We start from the raw sequence: 14417 nt of genomic DNA on the forward strand, positions 1-14417 counted from the left end.
ACCCATCACCAGACGGCACAAAGAAGGCACCATTCACCATTATCATTATGTCATCGTCTGTTCTCCCGTTCCAACCCGACCAATTTTCCCCAAACACGTGTCCACTCGTTTAGTCACCTATTCACGCGTATAAAACAAATTAATAATGTTTTAAAAAGAGATATGTTTGAACTTAGAATTTTTAGAATCCAGAGTGAAATTAAGTGTTCTAACATTAATACCACATTAAATGGTAACTTTTGTAAAGGGGACCAACAATGCTACAAAAAAGTATCCATGGGGTTCTAGCTACAAAAGGGGGCAGCAATGTTACAAAAATATAGCTATAAGTTATAGCAATAAAAGCACGTTAAATGTGGTTTATTGCAAATAATCTAACACTCATATTTATTCACATAAGATATCTTTATCTATGCATACATGGCATTACACATGATGCACTTTTGTTCCCAAGTTAGCATAGAGATACACGTGTCTGTCCACATTAACAACAAGAAGAAATCTACCATATCTCAACTGAAAACGCGATAACAAGAAACCATAAGGAGAGATACCTCTTTAGAATCAACATTAAGTTTCTTTCTAAGCATCATGCAAACCACACCTGCATTCAAGATTAACAAACAAAGAAGTTCAATCAGAAAAACAATCCCTAAAAACCATGAAGCATCAAATCGCTTGTTCTAACTAAGTACTGAATCAGTAAACTTATCAAAATCTCAAAAACATACCTATGAGCCGGTTTAAGTTTGAAACAATGGATGAACATGCAGCAAAGCTCTTCACTTGCTAACTTGGTCCAAACCGGTTGCTTGAAACCGTTATTTGGATCCGTTTTGCAAAACTACGGAGCAGCACAAACGCTTCCTCAAAACAACTTGCAGTTCAATAGTCAAAGGTCAACAATGCCACTTGACCTGTTACAGAAACTGCCACAAGCCATCACCATGAGCCTATTAGCCTCGATGATGTAGCCTCATCAACAATTGACCAATCCAAGTCAACAACTGAATCGACAAAATGTCATCGGTCAATCGCTGCCACAAAACCAAATTCAGTCGCAGTTCCATTCTCTGAATTTACATCAACCGTCATCAATGCAAAGCCATAATGCATACAGAAACCTTCAACAACAGTAGCAGGTGGCAGCTGTGAATATGAATGTTGACTATTTGTAAGTCAAACCTAGTATCTTGGCAATTTAACATTAATATGAATCTTGAAATAGTTATTGTCCATACCGGCTTAATTGCTCAAGCTTTTTTCTATCATATTGCCCAATCACATCAACAACTCTCTTCAAAACCTCATAGCCCTGTTTTACCCGAAATGTCAGTCGTATTATCATCAAAACACATGATAAAACAGAACATTTTCATGGTGAAACTATAGCAAAAATGTCATTCGTATTACCATCAAAACACATCTGCATAATTTACATACAAAAAACTAAGAGCAAAAATGTTGACTATTTGTAAGTCAAACCTAGTATCTCAGCAATTTAACATGAATATGAATCTTGAAATAGTTATTTTAATAAAAAAAAAAAGTAATGATGATTTTTTTCACAAAATGATAAATTCCCAATATCATAACACCTACAAACTAACAGATTTACATAAAACAAAACGATCTCACCAAGAATTAACAATTAAAATTTATGAAAAATTAGGGTTAGACTAAGAGCCAACCTGTTCAGGCTTGAGGAACACGACATCTCCTAACACAATAACAAATCCAGAATCATCCAAAACTTTCGCAGATCTGAACAAATTCATCATATAAAACGTGATTTTAACACCTAAAATCAACCAAAAACAACAGATACAAAGTAAACTAAAGCTAGATTAAACGATTACCGGTATTAAAACAAGATCTGAACAGAAGACGATGAGGATTAACATAAGCAGCAACCGATCTCGGAGAAGATGGTTTATACCAGTTGCACCAACAAGAATCAAATCCTTTTCCATCATGTCAGAGACCCGTTCAAGCATTGCCTCGCAAACAGAATTTTAACCAGATCCAAATCAGACTCAAATAACAAACAAAAAACATTAGATGTGGTTTTATAACGGTACCTAGATGTCATCCACAGTGGATCTTGTGCCGATTAGAGAAAAACCCAGTGGATCTTCTGTCAGATTTGAGACAAAATGAACGATTCAACACAAATAACAAACATATCAGACTCGAATAACAAACAAAAACTTTAGATGTGGTTTAAAACGGTACCTAGAGGTCAACCCCACTGGATCTTCTGTCGGATTGAGAGAAAATGAACGATTCAGGGTTATTGAAACCCTAGATCTGGAAATCGCCTGTGTGACAACCCTCACTAAATCAGGTATCCGTACGGTTTAATTAATAATTAATTAATGCTTAATTACTGTGCTTGCTTGAAATTACTGATGAACTGCTACTTGATTTTTGATACTTGTACATACCTGCATCATACTTTAATTACCGTCACTACATTATTTACACGCTGAACCTTAGTGACAAACATGATGCACAAAAGCACAGTAGCACTATGAACGGATAACCTATTGAACATGCTGATAAGCCAGCATCAGGCAGATATTGCCTCTAAGGCCTGTATGAGCCAGAAATATTTCACTATACCCATAGTGAGTGTAGGGATACAAGGGTTGTAGAACTGCGTCTCTAGGAATAAGATACAATGACAGGATGTGCCTAGGACATACACTAAGCACAAAACTCAGCACTTTAATTAACAATTCAGCTTTTAGCTAACTAATAAAGTGCCAAAACATGAGAAAAATATTACTAGACACTTTCCAAAGTGTCGGGAATAAGTTGTGTCACTAAAAAGGGTATTAACGACACTTAAAAGCTTTGTTAAGCGCTTTAACGGATTACTATCCAACCGAACAACCGGACTTTACCCGGAACATGAAAAAAATTGCCATAAACATTATTTGTCTTTTTCTGAGCCAGTTAGAGTCTCTGAATACCCTAACACCCGCCATAAAGCACAACGCACAACTAACCGGGTTAACCCCTAACTTAACTAACATATCTAACTATTAATCTAATGGATAGTTGAAATCCAACCAAACTACCCCCCCCCCTCACTAACCGTCCCCAACTAGAGGGGACATACTTGTCCTCCTTTGATTATTTTAATCAAAGATGTTTAAAATCTAAAGGACACAAAATCCATTGGGTTATGACTAAACATTTGTCTATAAGTATCATCCTTTGCACCAAGAACACTTACACTCCATAACACCACACAAGCTACTCTCTCTCTCTTGCTCTACCTCTCGGCCGAACACCCCCTTATATATCCAACCATTTTTCGATTTTGTTCATCACATTTCAAGCTCATATAAGTGTCAAGGATCGCGTATAAGGAGTCTTGGTGCACTCGGAGCTCGAAGGACCTCATTCTCTTGCTTTTATCCTCTCATTTTGCGCTTAGATTCTTCCCTAGCCTCGAGCTAGTGGTAAGTTACTTAAAACACCTTCTTGAACTAATTTAAAGTGGTTAATATAATGTGTAACGGTTAAAACTTGTAAACTTACATGATGATGCATTAAAGTTGACTAAAAACACAAATAATGATGGTTAAAAGCTCATATGATGTGTAAATGTTGTAGTAATTGATTTGTGTGGTTATTCGGACCCGATCTATGTTGTGGTAGCTCGGAACATCATTTAACTCGGGTTGGTCATGATCATGGATCATGACATAAGGTTTTTTGGAATGAAACAAGGGTTAAAGGGTGAAACTCTACCACACACGAATCATGAACTTGTGTAAAAGCGTTTTTACTTGTAAAATAGTGTTTAAAACTAGTAGATCTACGGATCTACAAGTGGTATTTTCAAAGGACCGAGTGTCAAGGAAATTATGTTTTCTAAAGACGGATCTTACGTTAACTAGAATGATTTTTAGAACACACAAGTATGTAAGAACTTGTGTAGCACAAAAGTTTCGACAAAATAACAATTTTTGTAAAATTTACAAGAAGACGTAAAGACGGGATTTCTTTAAAAGCAAGGTTTTTACGAAACCGGACTAATTTATATTAAGACCCGCTAAAAGTAATGAGATTTACTTCGTATTTTTGAGTAAATCACAAGTTCATGAAATCTTTGCGATTTACATATTATTTAACTAGTTGATGCGTTGAATATTGTTTTGATTGAATAAGAAAATTGTTGAATTGATTTGTAAAAGAAAATGATACGCTTGAAAGCGTGGCCACCTCCAGTTACAGAGGAAACTCGGGCGAAATTTTTCCAAAAACCTAACACTTAGAATTGTTTTCACTATAGGTGTTAGAAATACTTTCCGACACGTTTTCAAAATATAAGTTTCGCCACGACTTTATTTACAAATCTCGGAGGTGCGATTTTCACAAAATAAAACGTGATATATATATTTGGTAAATATATTTTTCACAACGTCACTTGTCAATTATTTTGTGAAGTGTATAAATATTATTTTTAAGGTAAAAATAATATTATCGAACGTTAACGAATCCAAAATAATACGAACGCTTTCACGATAAATATATAAGTTACACCAGTAATTACTATTACCACTCGATCGTTAAAACGTAACTTACGCAATTTAAAGAAATAATTATGAACGCGTATATTTGACAAAGTATTATTTTGGGAGAATTTTGTGAAGTAAAAATATAATATTTTTGAGAAAAATAATTATATTTTGAAGTAAGAAATAAATATATATTAAGTGAGACTTAATAATATATTACGAACGCACATGTATTAAATCCCGCATCCTTGGGAAGGAGAATGACTACCAAGTATTTATCAAATGTAAACACGAAATAGTTGTCTAACTATTTCCCAAAAACTTAAACCATAAAGTTAAGGCACGGTCGTCCGTCTAATAGAGTTAGCACATGTAGGTCGTTGCACAGCTGCTTGACTTGGAGTATTACTTGGTAGAGACGCACCGCTGTGAGTTCATGTCCCCCTTTTCTCTTAACTGTTTTCAGTTTTCTAAACTGCGGGGGTGAAATACATGTTACTATGATTACGAATATTTTCTTACATGGTATGGTTAGCGTAAGGAGGGTTGTTACTTAGATCATGTGAATGGGTAGGCGGAAACTTGAGGTCATTAATCCTCAGGGTAGGACCGAGGGACAGGAGCGGTAGATCTACTTGGGTGTAGCGAGCCCAACCCCAGGCCCAGCATAACGGACCTCGGGGTGACTTTGTACCCAACGCATAAGTCTGCTAGGTTTGAGCCTTCCTACTTGCATTTCACACATATCAATGGCCTTGCAAACCATTGGTGATCTCTTTTTCCTTATTTGCTACATACCAGGATTTTTTTTTACACAAACAAAGGTTTATTTGCTCACTTACACATGAACTCGCTCAACATTATTGTTGATTTTTCAACTTACATGTATTTTAGGGAATTAAAGGATCTGGCACGATATGGCACGTTTTCCCGCTGCACTAGTACGAGGTCATCCGGGTTTAGGGAATGTGACTCTTTCCTGGACAAGTCACAGTCCTTAAACCGTGTTTGTGTTATGTTGATGTTTGTGTTTGTTGAACAATGTTTATGTCGTTAGGTGGTGTTACCGTTAAAACAATGTTGTTGTACTTGGTTTTTAAACTTAATTGAATGGATGATCTTGCGTGGTTTTTATTCATATAGCTTTGTTATGGTTAAGCTATGGTATTAAGAAGTCACACCAAATTAACCACGCTTCCGCAAAGCCAGGGTGTGACAGCCTGGGAGAGAGAAAGCATGGAGTTGGGGGCGGATGAGATCTGGTGAGATGTGAGTTGTGAGAGAGATGAGAGAGAAGGAAGGGGAAAGGTGGATCCGTGTGAAAACAATATCACCCGTCAGGTCACGATCCGTGTGAATAAGTGAAAGGAAATGGACGGTGATGATGGATCCGGGTAAATGCTAAAAGTTTTGGAGGGGCATAATTGGAAGTGTAAATTATTTTGTGCTTTAGAGGGTTGTAAACCATGCTTTAGAGGTGTTTGAAGGGAACTTTTATGGACTTTAAGAAGTCCTTCCTATATGTATTATAAAGTAGTATATATATATATATTACTATGGATGAACACATGTACAATTCTGTGTATAAACCTAGGAATATCATTCTACCATTTATTATTACTTGAATGTTAAACCCTTTACAAAATTTTGTGTAGATTATTGTGTTGCTTTAATCTATATGTGAATGTGTATGTTTTGAGTCTTACCATGACCGGGTCGAAATTGAATGAAAAGTCCCGTAACAGTTTATCTGTACTTGGGGCAGAATGTAAAGTCCCCTAACAGTCTAATTGTCCTTAGGGCGGAATGTGAATGAAAAGGGGCCCTTTTTTCTTACTTTGTGTTTGGCTTTAAGGTCGAAGAGATCTGTGTCCTGTGCTTGACCCGTTTATATTAATGTTTGAAGTAATTTCAAGGAATGTGATGAAAATGTTTTACTAAAAATTTTATTGTAGTAGATTATTTAAAACTTGAACCCACTCAGCCTAGCTGACTTTTGCATGCATGTTAGATTGATTTCAGTTTAGTTTAGTTGGATAGTTTAGTTGGATGAACGAGTGACCACTTGGATGTTGCACGAAGCTACCCGACATTTGAAGATGAAATTTCTAGTTGAAGAGTTTATTTAATAAATAAGTTTCTATAATTTAAATTTTGTATTTTAATTTGGATGTTTCCCAATTTTGGGTATTTAACTTGATGACTTCCCATGATGCGTATTCTTTGATTTAAAAATAAATAAAGAAAATTAAGTGTTTTAGACTTTTTATGCAATGATGTTCTAAGGCTATAGGGTGTGAGGGACATGGTTGGGTCATTAATCGCCACGTAGGACCATTAATGGATTGCTACACCACCCCCTTATATCATCCACCATGATTCCCATGGATTAAATCATGGCAACCATGAGCCTACTTTCCATATTTAATATTTTCTTTCCTTTTCATAAAAATAAATTAAAGTAAAATAATAGTGGTTTGAGTCATGACCACACCCTTAGGGTAGTGGATTTGGATGATGGATTAGAAGTAGGTGACATGGCGCTGATGTGGAGGCTCATGATGATCATGAGGGTCATGACCACACCCTATAGCCTAAGTGTTTGACACTTGGATTTGGGATCTTAGAGGCATGCTTTAAACCATTCTCAACTTCATTTAGGTGTCACATTATCTTCTTTTCTTCATTTCACTCTACCTAGCTTAAAGAAAATATTTTAATGTTGTTAACTTCATCTAACCATATTTTTAATGGTGTTTGTTTTAAAAAAAGAAAAAAAAATTCAATCTCAAAACATCTCGTTAGCATGTTAACAAATAATATATTTAACACCCCTTAACACAACAGGAGTGGTGTGCAACGCTGGTTAACATGGTTATGTTACCCTTAATGTCCCATGTGTTAAGGTACAACGCAAGGCCTAATTAACATTAAAATAAAGATAGCAAATTGAAATTATAAAGTTTAAGAAAAATAAAAGATTGGGTTGTTATATTATACTTTTTTATGGAATAATTAAAATTGACAAATAAGATATTTTAATTGTTTTGAGAAGGATTTATATATGATATTTTGAATTTGACTTGACATATATGATACTTGAGATGTTTTCTAGGGGTATATATAAATCTATGATATTTCAAACTTATTTTATGTGTATATGTATCGATAACTAGTTTTATGGGCCTCGCCTACGTTGCGATGCGGAAAACCCAAGATTTCTCAGCTTGATTTGAACCATCGCGTGTTTAAACAAACTAAAGGTTAATAAACAAAAGTAAAGAAACAAACATACATCTATAATTTTTAATGAACACTTTAAGTTTTGTATTGTTATTCCGATAATTTTTAATTTTCTCAGCTTGATTTGAACCATCGCATTTAAATTCCGATACGTGGTTCAAAAAATAAATAAATTAGGATATTTAACTGATAAATGAAAAAGGTGAATATTGTAGTTAATTATTAGTCACTTTATACACCCGTAAAGGATAGATTTACGTCAGAGTTTGTAATCTCATGAAAACGTGTGGATTAATCAGATTGGTTTATGTTTTGAAAAAAAAAAATTCATGTAACTCAAATATATTATGTTTTCCTGTTTATTTTTATATGTGCTTTTATTTGTTATATATTTTAACGTAGATTTTGTTTAGAAACGAGTTAGGTCAAATATATGCTGTAATATATTTGACCTAACTTGTTGCTAAATTTAGTCCAAATCTCAAACTTTTTAAATCTGGGTCCCTGTGGTTTCACTTTTATTGTCATTTTAGTCCAAAATTCAAAAAACCCCTTTTTCAAATATTGCAACCTGCCTATTTTGTCTTTTTGTGCAGGGGCATTTTTGTCCAACTGATTTTCATTTAACATATTAACTAAATCTTCCCCAAGTTGTTTCAAAACCAGTATAATCGATCCCTGATTCACCAGAATCCTCTCTCCCCCTCTCTCTCTCCCTCTCTCCTCTCTGCCGCCACAAGGACCACCACTTGCCACCACCCTCTCGCACCCCCACCCCCACACCACAAACACCCCCACTAGCACCACCTCTTCAGAGCAGGCGGCGATCTAGAATCCAAGCAGTTATGGAGTCACACTCGAGTTAGGGTTTGACGGCGGCGCTCCGGCAGCCGGAGGTGATGAGTCTTTCGTGTGCCGGTGAGCCCTATAAACCCAAACCTTTTATATCTTCCCCTACAAAACAACCCAAGATCAACGAGAGAACAGTCTGACTGGACGTTCATCGGTCAAAACCCTACAACAGCCACCGGTGAACACCACTAATGGTGGGTTTCCGTTCATGAACAAGGAACAAAGACGGCTGCCGGCGACTATGGGTATATAACACCACCGCCACCTCCTCCCCCCTTCTCACTACCGCCACCATGAACACCACCGTCACTTCTTCCCCCCAAGCCCAACCTCATCTGATAAACCGAACCCAAATTATACATCTGGTTATACCCGCCGGAGAGGGTTTGGGAGTTGGAGTGAGAGTATGAGGGTTTGGGGGTTGGGTTTGGGGAGTGTGTAAATCTCTGTTCCTTCATCTTCAGATGTGTAATCACTCGTCTCGCTCCGATCGTCTCCATTTCTTCTGTTATTATCTTCCGCCATCGAAGAGGATGAAACAGGGAGGTTTGAGTAGAGGTGGAATGTGTGGGTTCGGAGAGTCTAAACTAGGGTTTCTGCTTGCTCTGTTTCTTTTTGTTGTTATGTGGATGAAGAGAAGATTATGAGGGTTTTGTTGTTGTTAAATGACCATTTTGCCCCTACACAAAAAGACAAAATAGGCATGTTGCAACAGTAAAAAAATGGGGTTTTTGAATTTTGGACTAAAATGACAATAAAAGTGAAACCACACGGAGTCAGATTTAAAAAGTTTGAGATTTGGACTAAATTGGCAAAACTGCCCAAACCAAAGGGACCAAAATGGCAGTTTACTCATAATAGTATTACAATCGAAATTGTATTACTTTTCAAATAAAGGTGAAAGAAATGAAACCATGTGCTGTCAATCTACATACTCAGAAAAAGGGTAAAACCATGTGCGTTTTTGCATAACCATCATATAATACCACCATAACAACAGAGCGTACGTGTATGATGTCAGAAGGCTTTTTTCCAATGTGGCCGTGTTTTTTGGCGGTAGTGTAACTGGAAATGGTGGCCAACCAGTGGATAGTGACAGTTGTTATGACAAAAAATGCCCACCCTCTGCTTTGTGCGCCATCATCATGAAGGACACCACCTCTACTGGCACCATAATCTCTATCGTCAACAGGGGCGGAACAAGAGGGGGGTCAAGAGGCTCCGCTGACCTTCCGGACATAGAAAATTGTAAGATTTTTATATGTACAATCTGAGATTTTTCTAGGAAAAAAACATGTTTTAGACTCTCTAGTTGTAGCCGATAGAAAAGAGAGTCTTATGATGACCCCCGACAAAGAAGTTTTGGTTCCGCCACTCATCATCAAATCTTTTAGCAGTGGTGGTGGCAAGGCTTTTGGTTTCTTTCTGTGTATCATAGTTTTAGGGGGAGAACTGAGACGATGGCGATGGCAATAACGTAATTTGAAGTCGAGGGTGAAAGTGTAATTTGTTGCCGCCCAATGACCAAGTGCCAAGCCGCTGGTTAACGAACCGCAGTTTTCGGTATACCAAATGTGACAACCACATCGGTAAATGAAGACGCAAACTACTGTTGATTATCCATTCGTTGACTCTGACTCCGGCCAGCTTACTGTAAAATGCCACTGATTGATACCTTCCAGTACAACCACCGTAAACACCGTTCCCTTCCCATCACTTTTAAATCACAAATATTTTATCTTCATCATAACCTTTCCCTCACACACAAACGTTGCTCTCTGTTATCACCTCCACACGTCACCGCCAATCATCACTGCTACCGGAAGCCTGATGTTCACATGCAACCTCTGATTTACACAAAATGTTACTGTCGAAATCCTAGAATCATCTGTTTCCACGACCTTTGAAGTCCTGTACTGTCAGCCGTCGTTGAAGTTCTGTACCGTCATCCGTGGTACGAAACCTGAACACCACTGTCGCCGGTAGGCATAGCAAATAGGTTGGAGGGCAATAATGTGATTGGAAAGGGCAGTGTTGTACTTTTAGGCCGGCCAACGCCCACCGGCTTTTACACCCAATGACCAAGTGCCAGGCAAGTTGCCTGGCACTATTCCCACCCTGGTGTTACTTGCCTGGCAATATTCCCGCCCTGGTGTTTGTATGTATTGAAAATGTTCCTAAAATTTAGAGAAAAATGCTCGGATAGTCCCTATGGTTTATTCATTTTTCACCTTTAGTCCCTAACTTTCTAAAATTACAACTATAGTCCCCAACTTCTGCAATTTCGTTCCCGGATAGTCCCTGATGCGGATGAGAGTTAGTTTTTGGTGTTAAGTGACTATGAAATTACTAAAATGCCCTTGTTATTTTAGTAAAAGTAAGAACAAAAGGAAATGGGCCCACCCCATCATCTTCTTCTTCACCCCTCTCTATCTCTCTCTGAAACACCAGTAACCACCATCAGGCATCCCATCATCTTTGAGCCACCACAACCACCACCTCCGAACACCAACGTTCATCACTGTGAACCACCGCCTAAAACCAGCACCGCGAACCAATACCGTCGCATACCCTGTTACCAATGACAATTAACATCCTGAATCTAGAATCTAATTTTGGTCCAAAATGAATTCTGAAAATATAAGAAAAGCTCATGTAGACAAACCTATTGAGAAGTGAAGCAGATTTGGCCAAAAAAAAGAATGGAAACCAAAAGCAGAAGATTATTAGCAAGAAATGCCAAAATGTTATAATTGCCTCTTTCAAATAAGAACCACAGCATAGTGGAAGTGATTAGAACAACTCCTGCTCTATACGAATTCCACCATAGCAATATATCAGCAACTGCACCACCAGAATTTGAATCACATCAGAAATATCATAGAATTGCCAACTGATGAAGGAAACAACAACATTATTATTGTATCAAATACAATTACAAAGAATGAGATCAAAAGTACAGACCTGCACCGGCTCCACGAGCGTCGTGAACAGAGCTCCGACCAAAATCAACCATGGCGAGTAGTAACCAACGGAGAGAAGATAAATACGGTATTGGTTCACGATGCTGGTTTCAGGTGGTGGTTCTCAGTGGTGAACGTTGGTGTTCGGAGGTGGTGGGTTGTGGTGGCTCAAAGATGATGGCTATGGTGGTTACTAGTGTTTCAGAGAGAGAGAGTGGGGGGGGTGAAGAAGAAGATGATGGGGTGGACCCATTTTACTAAAATAACGAGGGCATTTTAGTAATTTCACATTCATTTAACACCAAAAACTAACCCCCATCCGCGCCAAAGACTATCTAGGAACGAAATTGCAAAAGTTGGGGATTATAGCTTTAATTTTAGAAAGTTATAGACTAAAGGTGAAAAATTGGCAAACCACCAAGACTATCGAGGCATTTTTCTCTAAAATTTATAAGGTTATGCATATTTGAAATTTCATCAAACTAATATTGACTATTTAAAATTTGTCAAAAATAGATCAAAAAGTTTTTCAACCTAGTATTAGTATATGATAAATTTCGTAAATTTGTCTAAAATATGATGAAAAATATTATTGTGTACATTAACTTTTTAAAACTTGTTATGTATATTTGAAATTTCATCAAACTAAGGCTACGGGGTGTAGGGGCTTGAGTTGACATGTGACGGATATGGGGTTCACCAGGCCATCTCAAAAACAAGTGAGGTGTGGTAACGGTGTGGACTAGCTGGCGTGGCTGGACATGTGGAATATTATTTTTTTTTATATTTTGACATTTATAAAAATAAAACAAACCACTAAATTAATTTGAAAAAAAAGTTACATAAAATCCTAATAAATTAAAAAAACTAGTTAATAAATCCTAAAAAAGTTAAAAAAAAAAACTACATAATATATTCTAATTTTTTTTACAAAGTACGGTAAATATTAAAGTAGAGAACCCAACGAAATTCTGGGTTCCCATCGTGCCTATACTCGGTTTTGACGATCTCCACTCGATCGTCGTGGCTTAGGTCTTCTGCAGGGACGCGGTCGAAGCATGCTTTAAAACGATCTAGCTTCGGTTTTAGCTTCCGCCAATTATGTTGACACGCATTCAAGTTGTGACGCACGTTTTCCGTATGTTGTTGGTATTGTTGAATCGCTTGAGTCCCTAGGCGGTTTGGCCACGACGTAGCATTCGTTGTGCGTCAACGATTGACGTCACTAACGCTATCTCCTCCTCTTCGGTCCAATGCACCATTTTCAGTTTTTGGGTTGGTTTGGGTTGAAGATTTGTGTTTGAAGAAAGTGTATGTGAAAAATATTTGGTTTAGGGTGAGCATTTATAGGTAAAAAAATTTGTAATTTTTTTTAAAAAATTTAAGCTCCATAGCCGAAACCGCCATGGCCAACGACTAGCCCAAACGGTCTGATTTTGATAGCCAACCCCAGCAAGCCACGTCACCGCTCCCCCACCTCACGCCAGGCTTCGTAGCCAAGCCAGCGGGGCAACGCCGCTACCCACACTGGCCTGGTGTGGCTAAAGCGGCGTTGCTTAGCTAGCCACGCCGGCAACCCAAGCCCACACCCCGCGGTCTAATATTGACTGTATAAGAGCATTCGCAATGAAACCCTTAAAATATATGAGAGGATTTAGTTATATTATAAGGAATGACTGGTAGTATTTTTGAGTGGTTGTGAGTAGATGAGAAAGAAAATATATGGGAAAGTTATTGTTCATCTGTAAATATATGAAAAAAAAATTCTGGAGAGAGAAAACTATATAATTACTATATAATTTTTTTAATATTTTTAAAAATGGTTATAAGTGAGGTAGAGAGAAAATGTAATGATAAAGGCATAAAAATGATATTTAATTGAAAAGAAAAAATAAAAAATAGTTATTTTTAGTGGAAATTATATATATAGGGATTTCATTGTAAATCTAAACCTGTGAAAAATACATCAAAAAGTCTTTCAACCTAGTATTAGTATGATAAATTTCGTAAATTTGTCTAAAATATTATGAAAATATTATTGTGTATGTTAAGTTTTCTTATTAGTAATTGTAAAACAAGTAATATTGTATTTTGATTGAATTTAGATAATACATTTCTAAAACAAGTATGTAGTATTTTCATGGAAGAATTCTAAATTTCAAACATAACTGAGAAACAGTAAGTTAAAGGTTGATCGATAACGGTGTTAGAGCATTCACATCCACTCCATTATCTTTAACCCTATAATTTAACAAAAAATCACTACTTTTTAAAATTTACCTTCCATTTTAAAAAACCCTCAACATCCTATCCTTTATATTTATCTCTATATTCTTTTTTTATTAATTTTTTCTCTTTCTTTCATTTACAATCTTAACTACCCACTATTTTGACTCATCCGAAATCTCCGTCGAAATTGCAGATTGCAGATTAACGTAACACAGCTATACCCGCACCCAAAAACGGACCGAGTCAATACACCCAGTGGCTGGCTGGTCCATGTCCAGCTAACCACAGGTGGGCCAAAGGACACTGCAGGGTTCATGGATGCACCATCAAATGCACCACCAATTAAGATATTTGCACCCACTATGTAACCATACTGACCAATTCCATTTTTAGCCAACTAATCTTTCCATGGTAAAAAAACAAAATTTTCAATTCAACCAGCACTTGCAAATTCAGGGTTAAAAATAGATGGTATTTGAATTACTTTTACATGTACATCTACAAACTTGTATAAAACAATTTACATATCATCAACACACAATGTGCACTATCCTTTCCTTCGAAGCTTTTGACAGATAAGTGGATCCAAACACCC

The 14417-nt window shown here is 37.0% G+C and overlaps 1 long non-coding RNA gene across 2 annotated transcripts; it reads right to left on the minus strand.

Annotated features, from left to right (window-relative positions):
* Positions 1-1276: 1276 nt before the first annotated feature.
* LOC110905440 lies at positions 1277-2327 on the minus strand. Of its 2 annotated transcripts, none has more exons than XR_002573119.2 (4): positions 2236-2327; positions 1860-2137; positions 1692-1764; positions 1277-1315 (listed from the first exon to the last, which is right to left on the minus strand). It is a non-coding gene; the product is annotated as an uncharacterized LOC110905440 (long non-coding RNA). The 2 variants fall into 2 exon arrangements; XR_002573120.2 differs by having other exon boundaries at positions 1860-2134; positions 2236-2250.
* Positions 2328-14417: the final 12090 nt, after the last annotated feature.

The sequence above is a fragment of the Helianthus annuus genome, chromosome 14 (genome assembly GCF_002127325.2).
Source record: "Helianthus annuus cultivar XRQ/B chromosome 14, HanXRQr2.0-SUNRISE, whole genome shotgun sequence".
NCBI lineage: Eukaryota > Viridiplantae > Streptophyta > Magnoliopsida > Asterales > Asteraceae > Helianthus > Helianthus annuus.